We start from the raw sequence: 22,097 nt of genomic DNA on the forward strand, positions 1-22,097 counted from the left end.
AAGCACGTGCCCTGACCAGAATCAAACTGGTGAACCCTGAGTGCATGGGATGATGCTCATCCACCTGAGTCACACCAGCCAGGCAAGACAGAGAGCTTTTAGAAAGCAGCCACTCCATTGCTGGCCACAGAAAACCTCTGAGGGCACTCTGCCCATGCCAGTCACAGCCGAGTGGAGGTCTAGACATCTGTCCTCAGCAGGCTATAATGAGGCACCCAAGACTGGTTTAACATTTAAAAATCACTCAATGTAATCTACCACCTTGGCAGGGTAATGGAGGAAAACCATGTGAAAATAACTGACACAGATAAAGCAAAATTCAATGTGCAATTATGAGTAAGAGGACGCTAAAAATAAAGGAACTTTTTCAACATTTAAAAGATAATATACAACTTACAAACACTCTCTACAGCAAACATTACATGTGATGGTGAAACACTGAGTACTTTTCACCTAATATTTAGAATGAAGTGGATATATCGGCTCCCATTCAACATATTGCTGCAAGCTGCAGCCAATGCAATAAGGCAAGAAAATAAAATGCATACAGATATGAAACAAGCTGCCTTATTTGCAGAGGACATGATTACTTGGAAAAATCCCAAAGGAGTCTACAAAAAAATCTCCTAAAACTAATAAGTGGATTTATTTAGGTTGCAAGATATGTGGTAAACATATAAAAGTAATCTTTTTTTCTACAGAATATTAGAATACAATACTAGCCATGTGCACATGTACATAAAATGAAATCTATAATAATAGATTGCGAGAGGGTGCAGGCCTGGCTGAGGCCCCCCGCCATCCCCCCATCGTGCACAAATTTCATGTATCGGGCCTCTAGTAGTTAGAAATAAACATAACAGTGCATGTACAGGACATATGCTGAAAAATATAAACACTGTTGCGATAAATCAAAAAGACCTAAATAAGTGAAAAGACATACATGTTTGTGGATAGCTAGACTCACACTGTAAAAAGTTTAATTCTCCCCTAATTGATATGCAGATCAATCCCTGTTAAAAATCACAGCAAGATTTTTGTAGATATAGACAAGGTTATTTAAAAATGTATATGGAATGGCAAAGGGAATAAAATAACGAAAACAATTTTTTAAAATAAATCTTTATTGTTCAGATTATTACAGTTGTTCCTCTTTCCCTCTCCATAGCTCCCCTCCACCCTGTTCCCAGCCCACCCTATGCCCTTACCTGTCCCCCCACTGTCCTCATCTATAGTTGTATGACTTTTGTCCAGTATCATCCCGCACTCCCCACACCCACTTCCCCCCAAGAATTGTCAGTCCACTCCCTTTCTATGTTCCTGATTCTGTTATATTCACCAGTTTATTCTGTTCATCAGATTTTTTATTCACTTAATTTTTAGATTCACTTGTTTTCACTTTGTTGTTCATAATGTTTATCTTTACCTTTTTTTTTTCTTCTTCTTCTTTAAGAACACCCTTCAGCATTTTCATATAATACTGGTTTGTTGGTGATGAACTCCTTTAGCTTTTTCTTATCCGTGAAGCTCTTTATCTGACCTTCAATTCTAAATGATAGCTTTGCTGGGTAGAGTAATCTTGGTTGTAGGTTCTTGCTATTCATCACTTTGAATATTTCTTGCCACTCCCTTCTGACCTGCATGGTTTCTGTTGAGAAATCAGCTGACAGTCATATGGGTACTCCCTTGTAGGTAACTAACTGTTTTTCTCTTGCTGCTCTTAAGATTCTCTCTTTGTCTTTTGCCCTTGGCATTTTAATTATGATGTGTCTTTGTGTGGTCCTCTTTGGATTCCTTTTGTTTGGGGTTCTCTGTGCTTCCTGGACTTGTAAGTCTATTTCTTTCACCAGGTAGGGGAAGTTTTCTGTCATTATTTCTTCAAATAGGTTTTCAATATCTTCCTCTCTCTCTTCTTCTGGCACCTCCATAATTTGGATGTTGGTACGCTTGAGGTTGTCCCAGAGGCTCCTTACCCTATCTTCATATTTTTGGATTCTTTTTGCTTTTTGCTTTTCCGGTTGGGTGTTTTTTGCTTCTTAATATTTCAAATCTTTGACTTGATTCTTGGGGTCCTCTAGTCTGCTGTTGTATCTCTGTATATTATTCTTTATTTCAGTCAGTGTATGCTTAATTTCTAATTGGTCCTTTTTCTTATCCCTGAGGGTCTCACTAAATTTCTCAGAGGTTTCTAGAAGATCCTTGAGTAATCTTATAACCATTGTTTTGGACTCTATATCCGGTAGTTTGCTTTCCTTCATTCCTTTCATTTGTGACATGTTTCTTTGTCTCTGCATTTTGGTTTCTTCCCTGTGTTGATAGAGTGGCTTTGTGTGCTAGGTGTCCTATAGGGCTCAGTGGCTCAGCCTCCCTAATTACCTGTGGTGGACACTCTTGGTGCACCCCTTTGTGAGCTGTGTGTACAGTCTTGTTATAGTTAAGCTTTGATTACTGTTGGTATCACTGTGAGGAATTGACCACCAGGCCAAGTGGCTATGAGGACCAGCTGTGTCTACAATGGGAGAACTGCTGTGCTGGAGACACCCTTATGGGGCAGGACTTGCTTCATTAGGGCTTTGGTGCTCACTGAGTCTGCCCCTTGAGTGTGTCACTTATGGATGGGAAGAGTTGTAATCTGGTATGGTCTCACACTGACCACTGGGTAGACTGGCTCTTGAATCTCCAAGGAGGTGCAAAGTCAGCCACTGCCTGAGGCCAACCAGCAGGTGCTACAGAGAGATATGCAGATTCCTCTTCTTTGTTTTGGGATTTGGATGTACCCAGATGAGGCCTAGCTGTGAAGCATGCAGGCTGCTGTCAGCCTTAGGCCTTCTTTTGGAAGTTTTGGAGCTCTTTGACTCAGCTTCAGTTTGTTAGGTTTTAGATTGCAAAAGGACAGGCCATTCATATGCAAAAGCCTCTGTGTACAGCTTGGGTGGGGATGTAAATTGGGTGGGGCAGAGTCTCAGGGAATCACCAGGGCGGAGAAAACAGCAATGGCTGCCAGTCAGCCCTGCCTCGGAGAGGTCCCCAGGTCTCTGTGTCCTTTGGCCCTGTTCAGGAACAATGATCGCTGTGAGCACCTCTGTGAGCAAGCCGCCCTCTTATTCCTGTCCTGATGCCAGACAGTCCAGTTTCTCCCCAGAGTCTTGCCCGGAACTGGAGTTCAGAGCAGTTGGGAGCTTGTATCTCCCTCCCGATTGAAAAATACCACAGCATACCCAGTTGCCAGCCGTTCGCAGCATTCCCAGTTGTGTGCTGTTTCTGTACCTCCGCACTTCCGCACCTCCTCACTTCCTACCAGTCTCAATGTGCTTTTCTCTTTCCTTCTAGTTGTAGAACTTCCAGTAAGCCAGCCTTCCCGTGGTTCTGGATGATATCCATTTTGTCTTTTAGTTGTAGTTTTGATGTGGTTGTGTGAGGCAGCAAGTACAGGTGTGTACCTATGCCGCCATCTTGGTTCCTCCTAGAATAAGGAAAACAATTTTAACAACAAATAAAATGGGAGAAGTCGGTCTACCTGTTTCAAGGTGTATTATAAAGCCACAGATCAATGGAATAGAACAGAGAACTCAGAAATAGACCCCCCTCGCATGCCCACTGATTTCTGACATTCCAGGTGTGTTACTGTGGTATAGTTTTATAAGATGTTATCACTGAGAAAGTTTGGGCAAAGCATACAGAGGATCTCTGTGTTATTTCTTATAATAGCACGTGAATCTATAATTTTGTCAAAATAAACACATATTTTTAAAATTCACTGATATAATGTATTTTTTCAGTGCTGATATTAAAAGCATTTTGGAACCCCAACCTTACTTGAATTAAGGGTAGAGCAAAGGTTTTCAGTAATAAAACCCAAGAAAAAAACAAGTTTGGTATTTCCACATGGCCGATCAACATTGAAATGGGCTTAAGTAGCTGAAACAGGAATGTCTTCAGTGAATGCCGTCTTGTGGTTGCCCAGTTCTGGACTCACAAAAAGGGAAAGCAGAACTGTACTCACCGAGTGCATGCGGGAATGAAGTGTGCCTGATGGAAAGAGTCCCTCGGAATTGACTCAGATGCATTTTGTAGGAATGAATAAACTCATTTGTCCTGGCTTATTGAGAATGTTTGACTGAGGCACAGGTCTTTGTGTGCCCGAGCTAACGTTTCCCCCTTTACTGAGAAAAGGCTGGTGAGCGTTCCTAGACGGAGCTTCTCTGTTGTATGAAGGAAGGTATCTCGGTCGGGGGTGGGCAAGTATTTGGGGGAAATCAATGATCTCTGATCAGTCAAGGAGTAGCTTTTGTGATAACCACATCAAGGCTTGGCTCTGCCCAAGGGCTCTTCCTAAGTTCGCTGCTGCCGCAGGGGCCCGCCCGCCTGGGCACAGTCCACGGAGCTGCCTGGTGGCCTTTCCTTATCAAGGATCTCACCTGGGCACGGGGACATTGTCTGGACACATTTTTGTTTGTCCTATCTTTGGGGGTGCTACTGGCATCTCCTGGGTAGAGGCCAGGGATGCTGCTAAACACCCCACAATGCATGAGGTGGGCCCGCAATGGAGAATCACCCAGTGCCCATTGGTAACCTTGCCATGACTGAGAATCTCTGCCAGAATAGAAGCAGCAGCTGCTGAGAAGGCCTTTGCTGCAAGCGACTGGCCTGACCAGGTCTGGCTGCTCCGGCTTCCCCGTCTACCATGTGGGACCCTCACCACCAGCAGCGTGGACGGTCCTGCAGGGAAACCTCCGAGGCTGGCCGCCCGGAGAGCAGCTGGAGTGGGAGTGCGGGTCCCGGTGGCGGCCCAGTGCCCACAGGCTCTGAGCGGAACATGAGGAAGCTCTTGTACAGTCTCCCGCTCTTATGTTTTCCTGGGCTTCTCCCCACTTCCGACATTGACCTCTGCTGGCCATGGAGCCCTGCTCCCTGGGAGACCTCATTCTGGCCCCAAGAAGGGCCCGGCTCCCCCACAATATGGGGCATTCCTTCTCCTCTGCTTGACTCCATCATCCATATATTTTTTCTGAGTCTGAGCAAAAAGATGAGCCCGCGAAAACAAATTTAAAACTAATCTGATCATAGGAACACGGAGGTCGCCGCCGCCTCCCTCCGAGCAAACAGCACTTTATTACTTTGGCCCCGGTCGGCGATCGAACCTTAAATTAGTCCAAGGAAAGGAGGGCGCTGCCCTGGCTCTCTCTCTTGCTTAAACAAACAGCCACAGTCTCAGGAGAGAGTTCGTGCCGCAGCAGATGACGTTATTTTCGATAAATTCCAACGGCGCTGCTATAGTAACTGTCTCGGCTGTGATTAATGCGGGAAGCATTAGGAGAGGGTGTTATTATTATTCTAAATTAGGTTTTGCTTGAATTAATTTCTATGCATGGCTACTAAGATGAGAAAGTTTCTGAATTGCTAATTGTAACATTCCTTCTTTGGAGATGAGATGAGACTGGGAACACAGGCTGCCTGCTGAAGGATTTTTGGTTTGAATATTTGCCTGAGGGCCAGGGTGTTATTTAGTCAGCAGCCTCTCCGACAGTGCCGCTGCCCCATGGAGTCTTCAGTGCGGGATTTCCTTGCAGCATCTCCCACCAGGGAGCAAACGATCTACCTGGTAGAAAGTGCACAGGCTTGTGGATGTCAGCGCCCTCGGTGTGCGGGGCTGGGCAGGCGGGCAGCCCCTACAGAGCTGGTGGCACACTTTCCTCTCTCCAAATCTCCTTCTTAGCAATGATATTGGAAATAATAAACATAAACATGTTAAGCCTTGGCTGGTGTCACTAAGTGGTTAGAGCATTGGCCTGTGCACTGAAAGGTCACGTGTTCGTTTCCTGGTCAAGGGCATGTACCTGGGTTGCAGGTTCAATCCCTGGGCCAGTTGGAGTGCGTGCAGGAGGCAACCAATTGATGTTTCATTTTCACATTAATGTTTTTTTCTCCTCCCATTCTCTCTAAAAATCAAAGGGAAAAACCCTCGGGTGAGGATTAACAAAAATAAAAATCATATTAAGAAGCATTGATTGTTTAAGGAGCCCCAGGCACACACCAAAGTGCTTCCATCTGCTCATCTCATGAAGACGGGCTGTGCACGGGGCAGGGCCTGGGGTGCTGATGGATCAGAGAACAGGGCCTCCGTCCTCGGGAGCTTGTGTCTGAGGAAGACAGGCCACAGGTGTCTGGGAGGAAGGGAGAGCGGGGGAGGTGAGTCAGGGAGCGGTGGGGTGTGCTCAGACCCCGGGTTGTGGGCACTGGGCATCTTGGCTCTTCCTCCGAGGAAGCTGAGAGCCTGCAGGTCTCCAGCACGGGGGGGGGGGGGGGGGGGGGGGGGAGGCCGTTTGTCCCAGCAGGTCCCTGTCCTGCTGCCGGGAACTGTGGGCCAGCGGAGAGATGCTTGTTTGTCTTACATTTTATGGTTTTAGCTTTTGTTTTAAAAGCTGTTTTCTTTCCCTGAGTCACACAGATGTTATCCAACTTCCCCTCTGTAACTTTATAGTTTACTTTTCACCCCCCTTTTAATGTGGTGTAGGCAGGGCTCCTTTTCTCTTTAATTTTCCCTCTAATGTGAGTTGCTTTTCTCATCCCTGTCCTCTAAATAAAGCCCCACTCCCACGGGTCCCTGCGGTCACTGTCATGCTGTGTTGTCCCCGCACACGGGTCTGTCTGCACTCCTTGCTTCTGAGTACTCAGCACACGTGTGCACCGCCCTGCAGGGTGCTCCACGGTTCTGCCACCGCCTCTAGGGGGCACCCAGGACACGCCTCACTGTGAATCACCTTGGGTTAGCCCCTGGGACAGTCACTGGGTGAGAGGAGCTGGTGGGAGGGCTTTGCCTGGAAGCCACGCCCGCCCTGGAGCCCAGCGGTAACTTAACTGCACAGGGAGCGGCTGATTGTGCAGCTCTCTCCCACTGACGCAGTGACTCGTGTTCCCAGTCAGCCTCCCTGAGCTGGTCCCCAGTGTCCCTGGCCCTGACCAAACCCCCAAAAGGGTGAGAAGTCTAACAGCACCATCGGAATGGGGAGAAGCTACAGGCTCAACGCAGTGGTTAAAACATCCCGCTTTTGCAAATTTGACAGAAATGTGAGAAGACATCACCGGGCCGCTGGCAGAGTCCTGGGAGGCTGCAGGACCTCGGTGCTCACCCAGGGACCCGCCTCTGCTCAGCAGGGCAAGCAACCTGGGTGGTCCCTGGCCCTGCGCTGCCCACCAGCCCCGGCGGGCCGCCTCACCTCACCCGCAGCAGCCGGGCGGGCCTTCCCTCGGCACACGCTGCCTCCCTCTCTGGGTGCTGCTGCCTCACTGTCCTCAGTCCCTGAGGCTCTCACCCGCTGGGCATGGGGCCACCGCAGGGCTCCTCTCCCACTGCGGCGACAGAAGCACTGGCTCCCAGTGAATGTCCAGCCGCGCTTCTGTCATCCCCATCCTACTGTGATAACTGCTAAAGCCCACTGCCAGCCCCGACTCTCAGGGCCACACCCACTATCTGAACCACCCCTCTCCTGGATGACCAGTCAGCGTTCAGGACACACCACACACAAAACCAGACCCCCTGTTTCCCCCAGGATGGTTCGTCCCATCTACCCTCCCCCCCGCCCCCACTGGGAAACAGAAATGCTTCTCTCAGGTGCAAAGGTCAAAACCTTGCCCTCTCCTGCGTTCTCCCTTTGCAATCTGCCAGCAAATCTTATCCTTTAAAGCCATCCTGAATCCAACCAGAGCCTAAAACCGTAAAATGTGAGACAAAACAAGACGCACACCACAGAGCCGAGGGCCACACTCTCCACCAGCGAGAGGGCCTGTCTGGAACATGACACCCCAGGCGGAGCTCACAGTGGAGTGGTCCTCAGAAGACATTTGCAGGGTCTAAAACTCACACAAGGTTATGTGTGAAGAACAAAAGGAAACTCCTGCCAAACAGAATGAAATAAAAAGCAACTGTACCAGAAAAGTGGATGAAGGATTGGAGGTGATGGTTTACAACAGAGGTGTCCTGCCTGGCTGGCATGGCTCAGTGGCTGAGCATCAACCTATGAACCTGGAGGTCAGAGTTCGATTCCTGGTCAGGGCACATGCCAGGGTTTCAGGCTCAATCCCCAGTGTGGAGCATACAGGAGGAAGCTAATCAATGATTCTCTCTCATCATTGGTGTTTCTATTTCTCCCTCTCCTTTCCTCTCTGAAATCAATTAAAAACATATTTTAAAAAAAGAGGTGCCCTAATCACCCAGGCATGTGAGGAGCCACATTAGTTAGTAACTAGAGGCCCGGTGCATGAAATCGTGCATGGGTAGGGTCCCTAGGCCTGGCCAGTAATCAGGGCCGATCAGGGCCTTCTGGCTGCCAGCCGGGGCCTTCCTTCCCTGGCAGCTTGGCTGGGGACTTCCTTTGTTCTGCGCCTCCCCGTGATGGACAGTGCACATCATAGCAATCAATCGAACTCCTGGTCTCTCGGTCGAACTCCCGAGGAGACACTTTGCATATTAGCCTTTTATATATATAGACTAGAGGCCTGGTGCATGAAGTTTGTGCACTGGGGAGGAGGGGAAATCCCTCAGCCCAGCCTGCACCCTCTCCAATCTCGGGCATCCCTCTCACAATCCAGGACTGATGGCCAGTCACCCCCATCTGCCCTCCCCTGCCAGCCCGGTCACCCCTAACTGCCCTCCCCTGCAGACCTGGTCCCCCCCAACTTCCCTCCCCTGCAAGCCTGGTCCCCCCAACTGCCCTCCCCTGCCAGCCCGGTCATCCCCAACTGCCCTGCAAACCTGGTGCCCTCCAACTGCTCTCCCCTGCCAGCCCGGTCATCCCCAACTGCCCTGCAAACCTGGTGCCCTCCAACTGCTCTCCCCTGCAGGCCTGGTCCCCCACAACTGCCATCCCCTGCTGGCCATCTTGTGGTGGCCATCTTTGACCACATAGGAGAGGCCATCTGTGCAAGGGTGTGATGGTCAATTTGCATATTACCCTCTTTATTATATAGAACTAGAGGCCTGGTGCACAAAAATTTGTGTACTCGGGTGGGGGGCATCCCTCAGCCCGGCCTGTGCCCTCTCGCAGCCTGGGACCCCTTGGGAGATAACGACCTGCTGGCTTAAGCCTGCTCCCAGGTGGCAGAGGGCAGGCCCAATCCCTAGGTGCAGCCCCTGGTTGGGCTCAGAGCAAGGACAATTGGGGAGTTGGGGCGCCACCCCCTGTCATGCACAGAGCAGGGCGGATTGGGAGGTTGCGATGCCACCCCGTCACGCCCAGAGCAGGGCCCATCAGGGGGTTGAGGCGCTGCCCCCTGTCACTCACAGAGTAGGGCCGATAGGGGAGTTGGCACACCACCCCATCACACACAGAGCAGGGCGGATCAGGGGGTTGGGGCACCGCCACTGTCACACTCAGGGCAGGGCCGATGGGGAGGTTATGGCTCTACCCCATCACACACAGAGCAGGGCCCGTCGGGGGGGGCACCGCCCTCTATCACCCACAGAGCAGGGCCGATCATGGGGTTGGGGCACCTTCCCCTGTCACGAACAGAGCAGGATGGATAGGAAGGTTGTGGCCCCACCCCCTGTCACACACAGAGCCGCAGGGAAATCAGGGGGTTTGGGTGCTGCCCCCTGTCACGCTGATCCCAGTGCTGGGAGGCATATTACCCTTTTACTATATAGAATAGAGGCCTGGTGCACAGGTGGGGGCTGGCGGGTTTGCCCTGAAGGGTGTCCTGGATCAGGGTGGGGGTCCCCACTGGGGTGCCTGGCCAGCCTGGATGAGGGGATGATGGCTGTTTGCAGCTGGTCACACACCCTTCAGGGTGGGGGTCCCCACTGGGGTGCCTGGCCAGTCTGGGTGAGGGGCTGAGGGCTGTTTTCAGGCTGGGACTGAAGCTCCCAACTGCTCCTTTTTTTCTTTTCTTTTTTTATTCTGGGCCAGCTTTAGCTCTGAGGCTCCAGCTCTTAGGCCTCCGCTCCTGAAAGCAGGTATCTGGTTTGTTTCGGTTCTCAAAACTGTATCAACTCCAGTTCTGAGATCCCAGCTGGCTGAAAGCTGGTTTCTGGAGTTTTGTTTAGCGTCTGTATTTGTTACAATGTTTGAAACTGCAGGCTCAGAGGACTGCAGTGGCCGGCGGGGAACATTGGTTTCCTCTGTCACTGAAGCAAGCAAGCCTCATGTTAGTTTCAAGCTGCCTGGCTGCCGGCCGCCATCTTGGCTGACAGTTAATTTGCATATTGCCCTGATTAGCCAATGGGAAGGGTAGCGGTTGTACGCCAATTATCATGTTTCTCTTTTATTAGTGTAGATTAGAGGTGTGAAAAATAAAAGGAGGCAGCACTGTAGTGGACAGGGAAGGGCTAAAAGGCTGGGAACATGGTGAGCTGACAAGGGTATGAGGAAGGGGCAGCAAAAGGAATGACTGCCACTGAGTCCAGCTAACATGAATACCATTTGCGGTTACACATGCCAGCACAACCCTTCCACAGGTCATGACAGGACACACAGTGGAATGGACAGATGGACTGTGGTGGATGCACACCTTGGTGGGCTTGGCCTTGATGGATGATGAGATGGCGATCCTGCCCCCAGGGCAGATCTGTACCTGCAGAGCTGAGTAGTTAATGCAAGAAAAGGGAGGGGGTGAGAAATGTATGTTCTGCAAGAACTCCTGCAAGTGAGAAGAGGCACATTCCGTGTAGGATGGCACTACCTGGGGTGGAGATGAGGCAGGAGGGAGGCCTGGGAGAGAGGAAGACAACGTTACAGAGCAGTCTTGCCCCTATTCCATGACTGGCTCAGTAGCTGTCACACAAATATTTTCAAGAATCTTTTTGTAAGATGCATCTTGGCCAAGGAACCTACTAGTCTAAGACTTTGTCCCTGGAAAGCTTGTACTTGAGTGGGAGCTCCCTGAAGCAGGCCTGGCTGTGTGGGCACTGCTGCTGTGCCTGGAGATAGAAGCTATACAGGCAATGTTTAAAAAGCAATCATTAAGGGAAATGAATTAAAAAGTAAATACTTCTTTTTTTTTAAAAAAATATATTTTATTGATTTTTTACAGAGAGGAAGGGAGAGGGATAGAGAGTTAGAAACATTGGTCAGCTGCCTCCTGCACACCTCCTACTGGGGATGTGCCCACAACCAAGGTACATGCCCTTGACCAGAATTGAACCTGGGACCTTTCAGTCTGCAGGCTGATGCTCTATCCACTAAGCCAAACCGGTTAGGGCTAAACACTTTTCTTATGGATGTGTCCATAAAGTCCCCACATGGTCCTCCCAGCCTCCCAGCCATGGGCCTTGTCGCGTGCACGAGTGTGGACTTCCCTGTCAAGACTGATAGATATCTGTACTGGGTCCTCTTCTGTGTCACCTTCACCAACCCCTTGAACTCCATTGCATCCACACACCCTTTAGTTCTTGACTAACTGTTGGAAGACTGCCCTGACCTCTGAACTAAGTTAAGCTTCCTTTTGAATATTGTCTTTCCTATTGGGCATCCTTCCAGCGGTGACCTCTCATACCACAGGTAGATGAGGAATGTTTAATTCTTTTTAACATCGGTCTGTCCCGTTGGATCTGTTTGCCCAAAGATTTCTTCTGATGTCATTGCATCCCTTGTATCGGGCACCTAAGATGCACTTTATTGCTGGAATAATGAGCTGTTTGAATGAAGGAAAGAATGAGAAATTATATAGATTTTTCTTCTTTTGAGCAGTTTGCATAAAAGATTTTAAAAGCATAGAGGTGGAACTATAGAACGGACCTACCTATGTGTGGATTTAAACTGATCAGCACACCAAGGGGAAGGTTACAGGGGGCCCCGAGTTAACACGGGGAAGACTTTCATCCCCAGCTTCCCTGGCATCCATAGATGAGGGCAGGTGAGCCTCTCTCAGACATCAGAGCCTATTTCCTTAAAACTCACCTAATATTTTTGACCTCATACTTGATTTAAAATAAAACAATTTGGTAAATGTAGTTTAAACATATCAGAAAGAAGAAAATGAGATAATTCTTATTAATTAGCAGCTTTTTAAAAAAAAAGTTCAATTACAGTTGGCATTCAATATTATTTTATACTAGAGGCCCAGTGCACAAAATTCATGCATGGGGGGAGAGTCCCTTAGCCCAGCCTGCAGCCTCTCCATTCCAGGACCCATCAGGGGATGTCTGATGGCCGGTTTAGGCTCAATCCCAGCAGACATCCTAAACTGGCATTGGACATCCCTCTTGCAATCTGGGACTGCTGCCACCTAACTGCTCACCTGCCTGTCTGCCTGATCGCTCCGAACCACTCTGCATGCCTACCTGGTTGCCCCTAACCACTCTGCCTGCCAGCCCAGTTGCCCCTAACTGACTTCCTCTGCCTGCTTGGTCACCCCTAATAGCCTCTGCTTCAGCCCCCACCACTGTGGCTTTGTCCGGAAGGACATCCAGAAGGATGTCCGGTCTAATTAGCATATTACCTTTTATTAGTATAGATTAGTTTTAGGTGTACAGCATAGTGGTTAGACATTTATATAACTTATGAAATCATCCCTTGGATAAGTCTTAACTCCCCGGTACATCCATAGTTATTACAATACTAGAGGCCTGGTGCATGAATTCGTGCATGGGTGGGGTCCCTCGACCTGGCCAGTCATCGAAGCCTATTGGGGGGCCAGCCAGCCCAGGGGGGAACCCAGGAGGTTGTCCAGGCGCCCCCTCCCCCAATTGGGGCTAATTGGGGGGGGCAGGGGGAGGTGCTAGTGGAGGTTGGCTGTGGGAGCGCACTGACCACCAGAGGGCAGCCCCTGGTGGTCAGTGCACATCATAGTGACTGGTCATTCTGTTGTAACGGTTGCTTAGGATTTTATATATAGAGACTAGAGGCCCAGTGCATGAAATTCGTGCATGGGGGGGTGTCCCGCAACCCAGCCTGCACCCTCTCCAATATGGGACCCCCTCGAGGGATGTCTGACTGCCTGTTTAGGCCCAAACCTGGTGGGATCGGGCTTAAATGGGTAGTCGGACATCCCTCTCACAATCCAGGACTGCTTACTCCCAACCGCTCACCTGCTTTCCTGCCTGATTGCCCCAAAACACTTCTGCCTGCCAGCCTCATCATTCCTAACCACTCCCCTGCCAGCCTGATCAACGTCTAACTGCTCCCCTGCTGCCCAATTGCTCCTAACTGCACTCCCCAGTAGGCTGGTCACCCTCAACTGCCCTCCCCTGCAGGCCTGGTTGCCCCTAACTGTCTTCCCCCTGCAGGCTGGTCACCCCCAACTGCCCTCCCCTGCTGGCCATCTTGTGATGGCCATCTTGTGTCCACATGGGGGCAGCCATCTTGTGTGTTGGAGTGATGGTCAATTTGCATATTGCCTCTTTATTATATAGGATTATTGATTGTAGTCCCTACACTGTACTTTACATCCCCATGACTGTTCTGTGACTCTCAATCTACACTGCTCAATCCCTTCACGTTTTTCATCCAGACACGCACCCCTTCCCCTCTGACAGCCATCAGTTTGTTCTCTGCATCTATGAGTCTGTTCTGTTGGTGTATTCATTTATTTTGTTCTTTAGATTCCACATATGAGTGAACTCATATGGTATTTGTCTTTCCAGCAGCTTATTGTCAATATTTGCCATGGAATGATGATGTAAAGTGTGCGTGGTGGATGTGTGTGCTGTGATTGTTCCCTAATGTTCCAAGAAAATGCTTCGATTAGTTACTCATTTGCCTCCTGAGCACAGCCTTTTCTGGGGCTTTCTATGGGGCCCTGGGTCTACTCGGGGGTTGGGAGAATCCACAGGGCAGGTCATCTGGTCTAGATTCGCTGAGCTGCATTCTATTTTTCCATTTGTCTTTCCAGCCTTAGCTTTCAAACAGGAATGCAAGGCAGGATCCTGTGTCTGTTATTGGCTTATTTGTTTCTGTTGGTTAATTGCTTTTTATTATCTTTTAAATGGAATAATTATGGGCATAATCCACCAAAATCTGCTTTTTAAACATTTCATTTAGACATGTTGTGTATTAAATGGGCTTTCTGAGTGAGTGTGTGTGTGTGTGTGTGTGTGTGTGTGTGTGTGTATACCTATATAGAGCAATAATTAATCCATAGCCAACAGCTAAGTATTATGAATTTGGGGGTGGGGGGGCAACCATTTTTCCAGTCCAAAGCCCAATGACCTCCTCACTCTTCTGGGTTTATTACAGCTTCTTATGACGTTAGCTTTCACGTGTCCTCAGGACAATTTTGCTGCCCTGAAAAGAGTTTCAGTTGAGGGTTATCCTGGCAGCACACAAACCATGTCTACTTGCTAAGCCCGAGTCCTCTCTTTAATGCTTGTTACCTTAGAGTTGGGAGGAGAGACGGAGGCAGAGGTGCCCCGAGGACACACTGAGCGTGGACCCTGTCTGCTGCTTCCCTGAGCCGGCATCACCTGGCTCTTACCTTCCTCAGGAAAGATGGAGCCAGCTGATGGCTCTTTAAGTTTTTCAACTAAAAAAAAATAGAGTTCTTACCTAATTTCATTTACTGAATTTTCTTTAGTGCTTTAACCCTGGGCACAGATCACTAACATTAATGCTGTAGATCTAGGGGTGTTAAAATAACTCTACGTTACATTTTAAAAGACCAGAGTTTAGAAGGGAGGCATCTCATAGAGCACAGCTGCTCTCTCCAGCTGTTTCAACTTGAAACTCTAGGACAAGAACAAGTGAAGGCTACCTGAGGATTCGCAAAGGGAACCAACAGCCAGCCAGTGGGGGCGGGGCGCCACAAGAGGAAAGGCGCCCTGTGCAGAGGTGGCTTTCCTGTTGTGTCCTTTTCATCTATTATCCACAGGGCTGGGTCCAGAGCAGCCCCCGTTGCTCCACTGCAAGCAAAGGAGTCACCCAAACCTCTAGGAGTAGCCCAATGCTCTGGCCAGAGGACCAGAAACAGGGTCCCAGCACTGCCGCAGGGGTGGCCACAGCCACAGGCAACTCAGGAGGTTAGAGCACTCAGCAACCCTCACGGAGACCTGGGCATCGGTTCCCTGGGGGCTGGGTGTCCTGGGGAGAAGAGGGCTGCAGAGGGCACCCTACATCCTGAGATAAACCAACACAGGTCTCGCTTACCCACACTGCACAGGGGCAGTGAACACCTACAGCCGGGTCCTGAAGAGCTTGACTCTGATAAACACTCTCGCTGGGACCAGATGGGGCCTCGAGACAACTTAGATTGAGGAAACTTGTGTATTTGGTCCTGCAAGAGGCAGAACCACAATGTCACACCAACTCTCACTGCAGCCGCCTCTTCCAGAAGGCCCAGCAGAGCTCATGGTCTGACCCCAGCTGAGCTCTTCCTCCTGAAAGACTTCCAATCACCTAACCTCTGCGTAGACCATTTCCAGCCCCGGAAACAGCTGCAATCTCTGTTTGATCCGGGACCATACAAAGACATATGACTCCAGTGACATTTCTTTGATAAAATGTTGGTAATTGTTGAACTTGGCTACTGATTATATGGGGAAACTTGTTCATCATTTGTCTAAGGCAAGCCTTTAATGCTGGTTGAATGTAAAATACAGGGTTGATTGCATGACAAAAGAGCACAGACCACAATGAACATGATCAAGAGGTTTGTAACAGGACTCACAGCATGAAATTAAAAATGTATGGGATCTAATCCAAAATAGCCCAACTTACAAAGCCAAGAAAAATGTGACCAGTTGTCCAGGAAAAGATAATCGGTAATGAATCAGATGTTGGAAGAATCAGATAAGGACATTAAAGCAATTACTAGAACTATGCTCCATGAAGTAAAGGTAAACACACTTGAAATGAATGGAAAGATAGAGTTTCTCAGATGGAAGCCAAGAGTATATTTTAAAAAAGGAAAGTTTCAACCTAAACATTAAATATCCGAAATTAAATTCCCCGGATGAGCTTAATATCAGAATGACACAAAAATAGCTATTGGGTTTGAAGGTAGACCAAGAGAAATTATTCAATCTTAAGAACCCAGAGTAAAACAATTTAATGAAAATTAACAGCATATACTGAGTGATATCAAAAGGTCTAATATTTTTAGCAGCATAAGACGGAGAGGTATAAGCAATTTGATGCAGAAAAACTTTGTGAAGAACTAATGGCTAACAATATCTTAAATTTGGTGAAAGACATAAATTTATAGATTAAAGAAACTCAACAAATCCCAACAAGATAAACAAAACAAACAAAAGAAAATATTACAGACACGCCTTAATCAAAGTGATGAAAACTAAAGACAAAGAGTAAAAATGAAGAAAGCAGCTTGAGGACTAGGACTTATCTTTCTGTGTCTGGCTTATTTGGCTTAGCATAATGTCTTCAAGGCTCCCCCACATTGTCAAATATGGCAGGACTTCTTTTCTGCAGCTGAATAATATTCTATTGCATTTATATACCACAGTTTCTTTATCCATTCACCCATCCATAGATTGAAGGTTGTTTCCACATGTTGACTATTGTAAATAATACGGCAACGACCATGGAGTGCTAATATCTCTATGATTCCTGATTGCAAACCTTTTGCATAAGTACTAGGAGTGGGATTGCTGGGTCATAAGGCAGTTCTATTTTTAATATTTTGAGGAACCTCTATACTGTTTTCCACAGTGGCTGCATCATATTGCATTCCCTCCAGCAGTGCACCAGGGGTCCAATTTTCCACATCCTTGCCAACACTTGTTGCCTTTTTTTAAAATATCTTAATAGCCATCCTAAGAGGTGTGAGGTGTTATCTCATTGTGGTTTTGATTTGCATTTCCCTGATGGTTGAGTGTCTTTTCCTGCACCTGTTGTCCATTTGGATGTCTGCTTTGGAGAAGTCTTTTTTAAAACTTTAGCCAATGATGATGATTATGACAATGGTGAGGGTGATGATGATGGTGATGGTGATAGTGATGGTAATGATGATGGTGATGATAATGATGATGATGGGGATAGTGATGGTGATGATGATGATGGTGATAGTGATGATAATGATCCTGGTGATAATGATGATGATGGTGGTGATGATAATGAAGGTGATGGTGATGATGATGATGGTGATAGTGATGATGATGGTGATGATAATGATGATGTTGATGTTGGTGGTGATGATGATGATGGTGATGTTGACAATTTTGCTATTGAGTTGAAGTCCCTTATGTATTTTGGAAATTAACCCCTTGTCTGATATATGGTTTACAGATATTTTCTCCCATTTCATATGTAGCTTTTTCACTTTGGTGACTTTCTTTTGCTGTACAGAAGCTCATATTAGAGGCCCAATGCACGAATTCCATGCGAAGGGCTTGGCCCCTGCAGCTGCTGCAGCTGCCTTGGACCCCACTGCCATAGCAGCCACTGCCTCTGGTTCCTCTGCCTTGGCCTCCTCTGCCTCAGCCCCTGCCTGCCACTTCATCCAGAAGGTCATCTGGAAGGACGTCTAGTCTAATTAGCATATTACACTTTTATTATTATAGACTAGAGGCCTGGTGCATGAAATTTGTGAGCAGGTATGGTCCCTAGGCCTGGCTTGTGATCAGGGCCATCTTCCTCAGCTGCCTGCAGCCAGCCCCACCCCCTGCCACCACCCACTCCCAGTTCCCCGTTTGCCATCAGGTGATTGGTGCCTGATGGTGGGGGAAGGGACCCAGAGGTCAGCTGTTCATGCCCACTCACCAGCCCCACCCCCACTGTGGGTCCAAGAGGTGGTCAGTGCACCTCATAGTGACTGGTCCAGCAGTTGTTCTGGTCATTCTGCCATTAGGGTCAATTTGCATATTACCCTTTTATTATATAGGATAGAGGCCTGGTGCATGGGTGGGGCAGGCCCCTAGAACCATAAAAATGCAAGAAATTCCCTGTTAATAACTCATTCTAGAATTGCCCCCCTTAAAACTCAAATTGACCCCTGTGGGGCATGTGCCCCATGTTGGGTACCACTGCCCTAGAGGGTGTTGTGCTGAGTGAAATTAGTCAGAGAAAGACAAATGCCATGTAACTGCACATATGTGTGGAAACTAAATAACAAACAAATGGACCAACAGAACAGGCAGAGTATGTCTCTGAGCAAGGAGAGCCCGGGGGGGCGGACCCGCTGCCCCCGGACGACATGCCCAGGCCTGGGAGTTTGGCTGGGAGAGGCCTTCTCCATAAACAAGGGGAAAGGCATGAGTCTCAGAGGAAACAGGCACATTTTCATCAAACAGAAAAGCCAGAGGAAGAAAAGGGTGACCAAACACTGGGACGAGATTTCTGTGCCGAGCTCAGTGGGAGGTACGCCCTTCTCCAGGTCACCGGGTGCCTTGGGCAACTGCTGCTTCCATGGGCACCTGTCTGCCTCCCAGTAAGGCCCAGAGTGCCCACGGGCGGAGGGAGCCCAGCTTTCGGCCTCTCATGGGGAGAGGCTGATCTGGAAAGGCTCGCAGATGTCAATACCTGCAAAGCAGGAAAGGGCTGGGCTGGGCGCTTGCGGTGTGCAGACCCATGGAGGTCAGCCCCGCCGATCTGTGGACGCTCTCTCACACTCTGTCATGCCCTCTCACGCTCTCTCATGCTCTCTCACGCTCTGTCACACTCTCTGTCACACCCTCTGTCATGCTTCTCTCGTGCTCTCTCTGTAATTGCCCCTCAAAGTTCAGGGTGGCATTTTGCTGATGTGCCTAAGTCAGTCTTCTTGGGGTTGTTGAATGCTGTTCAATGTTAGTTGAGGCATAAGGGGCAATGGTCCAGCTGAAATCCTGTCTAAGTCATTTTGATAAGTGAACCACTAGTCAAAGCTCTGTAATCGCCACCCATTCTTCCATTGGTCCATTAGGAGGGCATTAATCAATCCCTACAGAGGTGCCGGCGTTACAAACCATGGCCCTAACCAGGTATCTCCGACTTACATTCAGATGAGCTGATATGGGCACCCTGCACTGACAGGCAGGCCATCTCTCTAACTGTGCTCTGAACAATGCATCTGTTCAGCTCCGGGTTGATGGACAAGTTGAATATTTACCCTTTAAGGTGCAAGAGTCCAAAATGCCTATTGACTCATTTGATCTCAGTTTCGATGAGGAAAAGAAATTTATACAAAACAGGAAAGATTCAGTCAGTCTGGTCAACGTGAACTTATGCACAGCATGGCGGTACATTTGCAACGATGTTTTGATACATCGTGGCAACACCCATCCACACATAAACCAGCAACTACACTCCTCTGATCATCTCTGTCTAAGGCAGTCTCAGCAGCTCTGACATGGGGCCGGTGTGCTGTGGGGTGCTGTCCTGGGCACCGCAGGGAGGTTACCCCCCTGGTCTCCACCCACGAGATGCCAGGGGCACTGTCTCCCCAGAGCCATGCCAATCAAGAAGTCTGTGAACTTTGGCAAGTATCTCTCCAGCTGAGAACCACTGATGTGGGTCCCAGAGTTCTGCCCTGTCCACGTGCTACTGGAAACAGTTCATTTGTCAAGAGAAGAACATAACACATCGTGTGATGCGAGTGTCTCCCCCCCCCCCCCCCGGGTCCTATTCCCTTTAGAGTCACCGCGCACGGAAGTGTGTGTACCTTTACATCTTGCACATATCCCAGCCGTCTCCTGGTCTGTTCTTCGTGATTAACAAAGGACAGGCAAAGCCCAGGGGCTGCGCAGAGAAAACCCAGCTGGAGGTTAGGCCCTGCCTCCTCCGGGGTAGGCTAGCAGGGTCAGCAGCGGGCTCCACCGTTAGATCAGGGGTCAGGAAGTGGCTCTCCCACCGGTGCTCTCTGGATTTGGGAAATCTTTCACCTCCCTGTGCTGCGTCCTCTTCTTTCCTGCAGGGCAGACAGAGCCCTGCCTCCTGGGATGCTGCGGCTCCCAGGGGAGGTACATGGCTCTGCCTCTAGGGGCGCTGTGGCTCCCAGGGGAAGTACATGGCTCTGCCTCTAGGGGCGCTGTGGCTCCCAGGGGAGGTACATGGCTCTGCCTCTAGGGGCGCTGTGGCTCCCAGGGGAGGTACATGGCTCTGCCTCTAGGGGCGCTGTGGCTTCCAGGGGAGGTACCCAGGTCATTTCTCAGGCCCAGGCCTGGTGCCCAGGACACACAAGCACGCTGGTGGCTGTTCTTAGGGTCATGCCCAGGGCGGCACAAACCCTCTGCGTTTTCAGCCGCTAACCTGTCTCTGTATCCGTCCACGAGTCTCTGGGCAGCGAGGCCAGGTGCCTCCCTCAGTGCCTAACACACAGCAGACTCAACAGATGCCTCTAGAACAGTGGTTCTCAACCTTCCTCATGCCGCGACCCTTTAATACAGTTCCTCATGTTGTGGTGACCCCCAACCATAAAATTATTTTCGTTGCTACTTCATAACTGTAATTTTGCTACTGTTATGAATCATAATGTAAATATCTGATATACAGGATGTATTTTCATTGTTACAAATTGAACATAATTAAAGCATAGTGATTAATCACAAACACAATATGCAATTATATATGTGTTTTCTGATGGTCTTAGGTGACCCCTATGAAAGGGTCATTCGACCCCCAAAGGGGAAGCGACCCACAGGTTAGCGACCCACAGGTTGAGAACCGCTGCTCTAGAACAAATGCCCATGAAAGGAGTGGGAGCGGGAGTGGGAGTGGAAGCCACAGCTTGGGCGGCACGGTCTACAGGTGAACTCGGGGTGCTGGCAGATCTTGTGCAACCTTTGAACCCAGGTGACACCACTCAGGTTCCAGACAAGGGACAGTTCGGGTCACCCAGCACGGCAAGTCCCCTCCCCTCTTTCTGGCCACACGTTCTTGGGCCAGAACCCCCTCTGTACCCGGAAAAAACATAACCAGCCCCTGGAGTGACCACCTGCTTCTACAGCTCACCCTTCCTGCGAGCAGTGGTCCTAAGACAATGGCACTTTCACAACTTCGCTCAAAAAATGCTAGCTGCATGTGACGCTCTGGGGGACATTAGAAAAATGACTTCTTTCAGATTAACGAGCGGGCAGGGAGCAGAGTAAGTGTTTTCTGCGAACGTATTTAAAACACGCAAAGGAGGGCTGGAGTGAGATTTGGTAGTTTGCTTCTTGTTCCTCTCACCAATGGAGATTACAGTCACCGGCTTTTCCAGGGGCTACTTGGTATCTTGTAAAATTGCAAAGAGCATGGGCAAGCCAGGGAGGACTGCAGACTCCACTCTACTCTGGGATCAAACACGAAACAGAATTTTCAATACGGAGGCTTCAGCCAGGAGGGAGGCAGCTGCTCCGAGGCGTTAATCCAGGCAGGCGGCCGATCCCACGTGGTCCCCTCCTCCCGGCATGCCTGATTGATTTCCTTTTCGGAAGCAGACAAAGGTGGGTCATGTCCTAGGGTTTCCAAGAGTCTGGAGGTTAGAGATAACGATATCAATATTTGAGCAAGATCATGCTTCTCCCTTTCCCTGGCTTTCATCTCGGCTCGCCTCACAGAAAGCAAACACCCGGGTGTGCTTCGGGCTTCTAGAAACAAGCGGTTGTCTAGGAGAGAGACGCCCACACCTGAGGGCTGATCATGAATAAATGAGAAGTCTCAGATTGCAGAGGAATAGACAGTGGTTTCTGTCTGAAAAATAGACCGAGGGTTTGAGTGCCTCATCTGCCCTTTGAGTGTGTGTGTGTGTGTGTGAGAGAGAGTGAGTGTGTGTGTGTGAGTGTGTGTGTAAATGTGAGTGTGTGTGAATGTGTGTGAGTGTGTGAGTGTGTGTGTGTGTGAGAGTGTGTGTGTGTGTGTGTGTGCATGTGCAGGGGGTGGGAGGGGCAGATATTGCACATCAATAAAGCTTTGACACCTCTGCTTTTAATTTTGGGTCCATTGTTACCAGAACCAGGTTCCAGATATAAGTGCTTAAATCGAACTTGACAAGCATTATCGACAGCAGGAAACTGTTCCTAAAATTAACAATGAAACAGGCAGTCACATTCCTAAACAGACCCACAGGTGACACATGAAAGACACACAGAATTAAAACAGGGGTGGGGTGGGGTGGGTGGGTGGAGTGTTAAGGTGACCGGGCCAGTTTTCAGGCCTCAGGGCACAGGTGGCCTCCATGCCACCCTGAGGCGCAACACCCATTTTCAGGAGTACACATTAGAAATCTTTTGGGCTGTCATCTAATGGACTAGATAC

This window comes from Myotis daubentonii, chromosome 8 (genome assembly GCF_963259705.1).
Source record: "Myotis daubentonii chromosome 8, mMyoDau2.1, whole genome shotgun sequence".
Lineage (NCBI taxonomy): Eukaryota > Metazoa > Chordata > Mammalia > Chiroptera > Vespertilionidae > Myotis > Myotis daubentonii.